Source organism: Ochlerotatus camptorhynchus, unplaced genomic scaffold (genome assembly GCF_037179485.1).
Source record: "Ochlerotatus camptorhynchus isolate MF236.1 unplaced genomic scaffold, CSIRO-AGI_Acam_v1.1 ptg000146l, whole genome shotgun sequence".
In the NCBI taxonomy this organism is placed as follows: domain Eukaryota; kingdom Metazoa; phylum Arthropoda; class Insecta; order Diptera; family Culicidae; genus Ochlerotatus; species Ochlerotatus camptorhynchus.
In genome coordinates, this window is record NW_027040636.1 from 4,753 (window position 1) to 12,668 (window position 7,916).

A 7,916-nucleotide genomic window follows, 5' to 3' on the forward strand; every position below is an offset into this window, starting at 1 on the left:
GCAGCACTCTTGCTGTCACGCTTGGTTAATAAAGTCATACGCTCAATCAAGAAGCCGTTCAATCGTCTAGTGCTCTGGTCGGACAGTCAAATTGTTCTGGCTTGGATGCGCAAGAGTGCGGACCAGCTGCAAGTGTTCGTGAGAAACCGTGTCGCTGAAATCCGACGTGAACAGCCGGTTTTGAGTGGATGTATTTGCGATCTGAATCCAACCCTGCCGATATCGTGTCGCGTGGCTAGATGTCGAGTGAATTAATGAAGAATAAGTTGTGGTTGAATGGACCAGACTTTCTTGGTTCCACTCATTTTGAGCAAGCGTTGCAAGAAGAGATCCTTGAAGAAGAACTTTCTGAACTGAGAACTGTAACCGTAGTGCTATCTGTAATATAAGAAGAAGATTTAAAATTGTTTTTAAAGTACAGTTCATTCAGGAAGCTACAACGTGTGATTGCTTTGGTGTTACGTTTTATCTGCAACTGTAGAAAGAAGGATCCAGCTACTCGTGTGAAAAAATCGATTCCTACGGTCCCAGAACTACGAAGTGCGATTAGGAAGTGATCGTAAAGGTTGTTCAGCGTAAAGAGTTAGTTGATGAGATTGCTCGAGTCAAATCGGGTAACAAATGCCGAAAACTTGGTTCTTTGGGTCCAATCCTAGTAAAGCCCGCTTGGAGTATTCCAAACTTCCATATGGTGCAAAGTATCAAATTATCCTGCCAAACAGGAGCCCAATTACGCGAATGCTGATTCGTGCCATACATGAGGAACATCTTCATATTGGACCAACCGGTCTGGTTCATGAATACTGTGGTTAGTGAACGCCGCTTCGACCGTTCGAGCTGTTACGAGATGCTGTGTGAGATGTTTCAGAGTTCAACCTACCGATACTGAACATGGGAAATTTGCCATCCTGTCGTGTGACACCTGCACCTCCTTTCTCCGTTACCGGTGTGGATTACGCCGGCCCGTTCCAGATCAAGCAAGGTATACGAAAAGCAATAATTGTGAAAGGATATGTGGCAGTGTTCGTCTGCATGGTTACTCGTGCCGTGCACTTAGAGTTGGTGTCTGATAATGACAACCAGCACATTCATCGCTGCGCTCCAAAAAATCGTTAGCCGTCGTGGTATTATACATCAGCTGCACTCGGATAATGGAACGAACTTCCGTGGTACTAATCATGAACTGAACAAACTTCATCATTTCTTCAATCGAATCGTTTTGTCAAGCCAAAGGAATCGAATGGCATTTCATTCCACGTGATGCTCCTAAATTCGATGGTATTTGGGAGGCCGCTGTGAAAAGCTCAAAGACACATTTTAAGAAGATCGTAGGAAGCACGTCTCTAAACTTCAAGCAATATGCTATCATCCTAGCGGAAATTGAAGCGATCCTTAACTCACGTCCGCTATTTGTCACGGCATCCGATCCCACCAATCCAGAAGTCATAACTCATGCTCACTATCTCAACGGACGTCCGGTCACTGCCATTCTAGAGCCGTCATACGGAGATGTTCAAGCAAACCGTTTGGATAAATGGCAGCATTTGCAGAAGTTGAGAGAGCACTTTTGGAAGGCCTGGAAACGAGACTACCAAGAAAGAATAACCAGAAACTTACAGCAAACGTGAAACCTGGAATGATCGTTCTGGTACACAACAAAACCTGCTTGGCAAAGCTTGGTGTAATTACCAAGACTTATCCTGGAGTCGATGGTTTGGTAAGAGCAGGATGTCTATAGTAACAAATCAACATTCCGTCGTCCGATCAACAAACTGTCAATTCTACCGATAGACGACAAGACCTACTATGATCTACTATGACTAAGTTTTGAAATAACCATTTCAATGCGGCTTGAACATATGTGTTTGTGTCTTCCTTTTCCTGGATAATTGCACACCATATACTGTCTGAAGGCCATTTAGCTCCACCCTTCTTGCGCGCATATACAATGTAAATAATAAACCGAAACTGCCAGATATGCGCCACTGCGTGAAAACAAACAGGACATGCCTACTGACAGCAACAATCAATATGAAACTAAAGATTTAAAATTGGCTCACTTCTTGACTAGCCTTTTGGTCCCAAGCAAATCGATTAACGTACCCCATTCTAGTCGAAATTCTAGTACTACACAATGTTTGTTTTAATTTGCCATGAAAGTTTGACAGACAAAATGAGGGGTTCGTGGATTTACCTATGTTTCGAGGGGTGCATCGATTACCTTGGGACCGACGATAGTACCAGAGCTGAGCCAAAAACTTGTACACTTTTCTGAGGGACCTACTAGTCTAAGAGTTATCTCTATGCTTACAATCCGCTAAAAGACAGATTGAAGTCAGATTCCGATACGATCGGAGGCAAAGTTATCGTTTCAAATAAATAGTTGTTAAGTGATTAAATTCCGCCTTATTATTCCAAAGTATCGCAGTCCTAAGTGTTTCGAAGTGTTAAGGAACGTCTAGCAGAAGTCGTAACGTGTCTCGGCTTCAAGAAGACAGAGTTTCCACAGAAGGCAAAGCACCCAGCGAGGGATCCTTACCCTCTAGATTTGGCCTCCTCCCATCGAAGTGTTACAGTCCACTTAAGCTCGTTCCCCCGGACGGAACACTAGAAAAACTCTAAATCATTTCGGAAAATACTGAATCACTTCATAAACAAACCGGACTCACTTCGGAAAGAACTGAATCACTTCAGAGCAAAAAAAAAACAAGTTCCCAAAACTACCAGTAAGGCACCAAATCAAATCCTTAAGATTTCAATACGCATGCTAAACTTCAACAAACCTGAGCTGAGTTTTTAATAAATTTCCAGAACTTCTAAGAAAAGCTCTGAGCTTCCTCAATTTTGGCAAAACTTCTATGAAGTCCCTTCAATTAGTGTCGGTAGAGGTCATTAAGGTCTACTTTTTTAGGCTATTTAGGAATAGCACGTTACCCCTAATTCACGGTATCTTGTGGCCTTTAGCCTACCGTGCCTTGAATGAATGGTTAGGGGGTCTGTCAAAAATCCAATCGCTAATGGAGCCTGTGGAGTGGCAGATCGTCCTCCACAGTATGAAAAATAATGTCCACTTGGTATGATCACGGGACATAGAACATTTTACGTTCGTGTATGATTTATAATCCTCGATCTTGATCAAATAATGAAATTTCTACAATTCTGGGATGAACTTTTTTGAGCAATTTTGATTTATTTTTTTATAAATTTTTGAGATTTTGATTAGGTTTAAATGCTGGGGCTTAGAAATTCACGATCTCGGATACAATTAAATTAAGAAAGCCTGGAATAATTTTCGATTTAAGAATGTAAAAAAAAAAAACAAACAAATAAAAGTTTTCATGAACTTGCAAATAGAAATTTTGCTAAAATCTAAGCTGGGAAATTTACTAATTCGGGACTTATAAAACATTCAAAGCACTTAAGATACTACTACATGATTGTTCGATGTTTGGACAGACACTAAAGCTACCGGGTTTCAGAGAATGTTCAAAATTCAAGGCTTTGAAAAAGTCTCTAGAGCTTAAAATTTTCCTAGACCAATTTTCGACATCTTAGGCTTGGAAAACTTTCACGATGACGTAGTAAAAAGCCAAGAAATTTAATCCCGATTTTTTTTTTATTTGAAACCTCGGAAAATTTGGGAGTGTAGGATACCGCGGGTACGATGCTCATTTACAGGTGAACTACGATGTTTGAAGCGAACCACGCAGTTTGCTTCTCACTGGAGGTCGGAGCTATTTTACTTTGGACTGGTTATTGAATTCGGTGAGATTTGTAAGTATTAACCAATGGTTTCTTTTTAATTTAATACGCATTTTTCACTTTATGGATTCGAACCGTTCATTCTGTCCCATATAGTGCAAACCAGACGAAACACGTAAAAGAAGAATCGAAGACTACCAAGACGGGCATCATTTATCATTGTCCTGATACGGTTTGTTATATCCCAAATATAAAGATTTTGTACTGTTACTCTTGTTTGAATTATTCAAATTGATTATAGCGAACCATTTTCCAAGCCACATATTTAAATAACCATGTTTTAACACACCATAATCATTAAGGATATCTCATAAAATTAATCAGAATATAGCTCCGTAATAAAATGAAAGGATTCTCTTTATGTTGACGATCTTTAAAATCGTCTTGCAAAAGAGCGTTGAAAATTCCAAATTAGAGAATGTTTGATCAATTTCTTGATAAAAACGTTCAACTTGAAGCTGACACTATGAAATGGTGTCTGAATGCAGCTTCGATCAGCATAAAATTTTTGGTTATGAACGCACGGTCAATATCTGACTGAAAAAAAGATAACAAACTGAACGAGCATTAGATGGAATGATCCCGTCACTTCTTCCAGTAACTTGGCAAATGGATCACGGTTAGTGAAATGTTCGAAAGTGCAAGCAAGATAAAAAGAATCATCAAACCACTCAATTCGTTTCCAACATCGCAGCCAAAATTGACGAAACATTCCTTACGTACTGTTGGGGCATGCGTCCCAACACACGTGAGGAATATAAGAAATAAAGATAAGAAACAAACTAATTATAAAAGCTTTCAGGAAAAGTCACTGTAGAAAGACTTTTAAGCCAGCATTTGTACTGAATCAAGAATGTACTTGACTGACACTGCTGTAAAGGATCTTATGCTGTTAAGGATAAATGACGATTTACTTCCGAACGTTGTTGGTTTTGTTGTCTTTTAATGTTTCATAACAAAAGTCACGGAGAAGATACTCAAACTAGTTTTCCATATCTAAGTTATCAGTTAAAAACTGATCTTAGCTAACCAAACACCATTGTGGTCATGCACTTCGGCAGAGGAACTATGCCATCAGCGCGAAGCATTTTTTATCCACTGATGATTGCGCTGATAATAGATGCATGAGTAAAAATAGGTAAGGTATCTTACAATAATCTGTTGTATCGCCTGATGATAAGTTAAAAAAGAGCAAGTAGGTATTAGATTTTCACCCCTATTCTGTATTTCGTTTTGAACGGAATTCTCATACACAAAAATATTTTTTTGTATGAGAATTTCGTTCGAAACGAAATACAGAATAAGGGTGTTTGTTGACAAATTTCATTGTCCAGCATGATGTGATAAACGACTTTATTCTAATTTATGGCACGAAAAATTGTTTTACTATCGGACAGGTTTAGGCCAAAGGGTATTTGAATTTTATAACACTTTACCCACAGATAGAGACTATGGTTGCATGAACGAACCAAAATGAAAAAAATAAAACTGTAGTGGTTTATTTTTCCAAAAATTTTTAGTTGAAGATTTGCAAATTTATCGTAGATTGAAAAATCAGTACTGAAATGATAAGGAAATTATCTCAAAAATCTATATAAAATATAATTGGAAAATGCTCTCCATGAAAACAGCAAAGAAAAAAATAAAAAATAAAATCTACCGGTAAGAAAAATTTCATATAATTCTGAATCCCTTCGGCCCATTTTGTCCAATAATAATAAAAAAAAATCCTCTTGACTCAAATAACTAAATAATTGTTTGAAGATGTATTAATTTCAAGCCAATATTTACGTGCATTAAGAGATTAATAGAAAAATACACAAAATAGTAGCATACCTGATAGCAAATAAAGAAGTTATTTCCACGAAGAGTTAATATACTTTAATTTGAACATATGTTTCATTGCCAGTTTGAATGATAATGTTGGCTTGATCTAATGGTTTTATGTCTGTTGGCTTCATTTAACCAGATTTAACCTAAAATAGAATGATGTATATAAATCAAATTCGATTTAATGATGTTGTAGCATAAATACATTTCGAAGATTGATGACAGCTATTCAAGCTTGAGAAATGCCAAGCTCGGCGTTGTTGGTCAATTGCGCAGGACTCGGTTAGGCAAACTGCCTCGTAATCTGCTAATATTTGTGGGACTGCATTATCCCGTTGTTCACCTGAGCACCGACGTTGGCCAGCATCTCCGACTTCGGTCCATTCTTCAACACGTCGAAATCATGGTGGACGACCTTGTTGCGAACTGTGTAACCGGGAACTGTTCTACTTTTCTAGAAATTTGAATTTCATTACACAACTTCTTTATAAGTAGCTTGATCTTTTAAGGAAACTTCACAACTTCACAACACTTTTTTTCCTTCTAGGTTGCTGTGATACTTTAGTGCTTGTCAAGTTTTTTTTTTCATACCTACTTTGATGAATAATGACTTTTTCCCAAGCTTTCCCTGTCCAATTATTGGCCGTCAATTAAAAGGGCCTATCAGCGTTTGCAAACAAAACATTGTTAGCCCTTTCCTTACAAAGCGTAGGCCGCCCACGCAAATCAACAGCATCATCGTGTAGGGGAAAGTTTCAGAATTCAGAAACCAGTTTCTGATTGCCTGATTCGACAGATGTATTGTCTGAACAGCAGCCTCGTTGCGCAAGTCGACGTAAGAAATGAACCGGCCAGGTGCTGGAAGTATCTATAATAAAGCTAAACTAACTAAACTGCGTAAGTCAAAATGAAGCATTTTTTTGTATAAACGCTTGTATGAAAAAGTATTTGGTTTCAACTTACAAAATGAGGCCCCCGGTCTGATATTAGTAAAGCGTTTCGATTCTAGGCTTAACAAACAATAATAGATTTTAATTTTTTCCAATTATATATTAGACTAAAACTGTCGAATCCGTAAACTTTTTATGAAAAGTTTGTTTGTATCATTTTAAAAAGTAAGTCACTTACTTACTATATTAGAATAATCGTCGAGAATGCTAATCAAAACAAAGTGATTTTCTATAATGTGGATGAACTTTGTTCATGCTGTGAACATAATTGAGAGCATCAATGTTTTATTTGTCAGGAGAACATAGGGAAATGGCTCTAATGTTGGCTTATGGATCTAAGATTGGGCCCATCGCTAAAAATCTTCTATTTATCAATTGTATCTAGATGAACGCGTCATTGGGACGGTACTAATGGATATTTTAGGTTGCTATTAAAAATTTAGTCGATTGCTGAATATATGTATGGGCTCAAATTAAGGACACTTAGGCCGACATTACATACATTTCCCCTATGTAGGTAACTGAACGATCGGCGAAGCGTTTATTCAACCAGCGATTGAGTGTGTGAATAATACGACACAGCAGATATCAAAAACAAAATCAATCAACGCTGAGCGAAATTCAATGGTTTTTGCAATTATTATCATTTGTCAATAACCATGATTCATACTATCCGTCGGTCATTTATTATTGCCAAAAGCACATACATTAATCAACATGCTATACGAGTTGGCAACTTCACAGCAAAAAAATAATTTTAATAGGTATCACATCAATCGTGTCGAAAATATGGTGTAATATTACTTATCAAAAAGGACAAAATTCTACAGTGCATGAACTGAAATTACGCTTTTTTTACTGCATTTGTTTATTTATGTGGCCATAAAAATTACATGAGATTTTATATATGATTGAAGTGCATCCTCTTGGATGAAATATTAAAATTTATATTTTACTGTATTGGCGCGAGAGAATGTAAATATAGAATTGACCAATGCACGGAATGAACTGCATGAACAAATTTGACGTTTGAGCGGTGCCGTGTTTACTAAAAATGAACACATGAATAATACTCGCGTAACATTTAAAAATGGCCTATCAACTTATGTACACAAAACTTGTTAGACATTTTTCGCGCGAACCGAAGTACGCCCATGCAAACCAACAACACCATCGGGTAGGGTGGTTTGGTTTGCGTGGGTGTTCTTAGGCTCGTGAGAAAAGGGCCTAACAAGTTGTTTATAAAAGTTGATAGGACCTTTTCTAAAGTTACGCGAGCATTAAATCATGTGTTCATTTCTAGTAAACACGGCACCGCTCAAAAGTCAATTTTTTTCGTGAGTTCATTCCGTGCATTGGTCAATGCTGCACGTT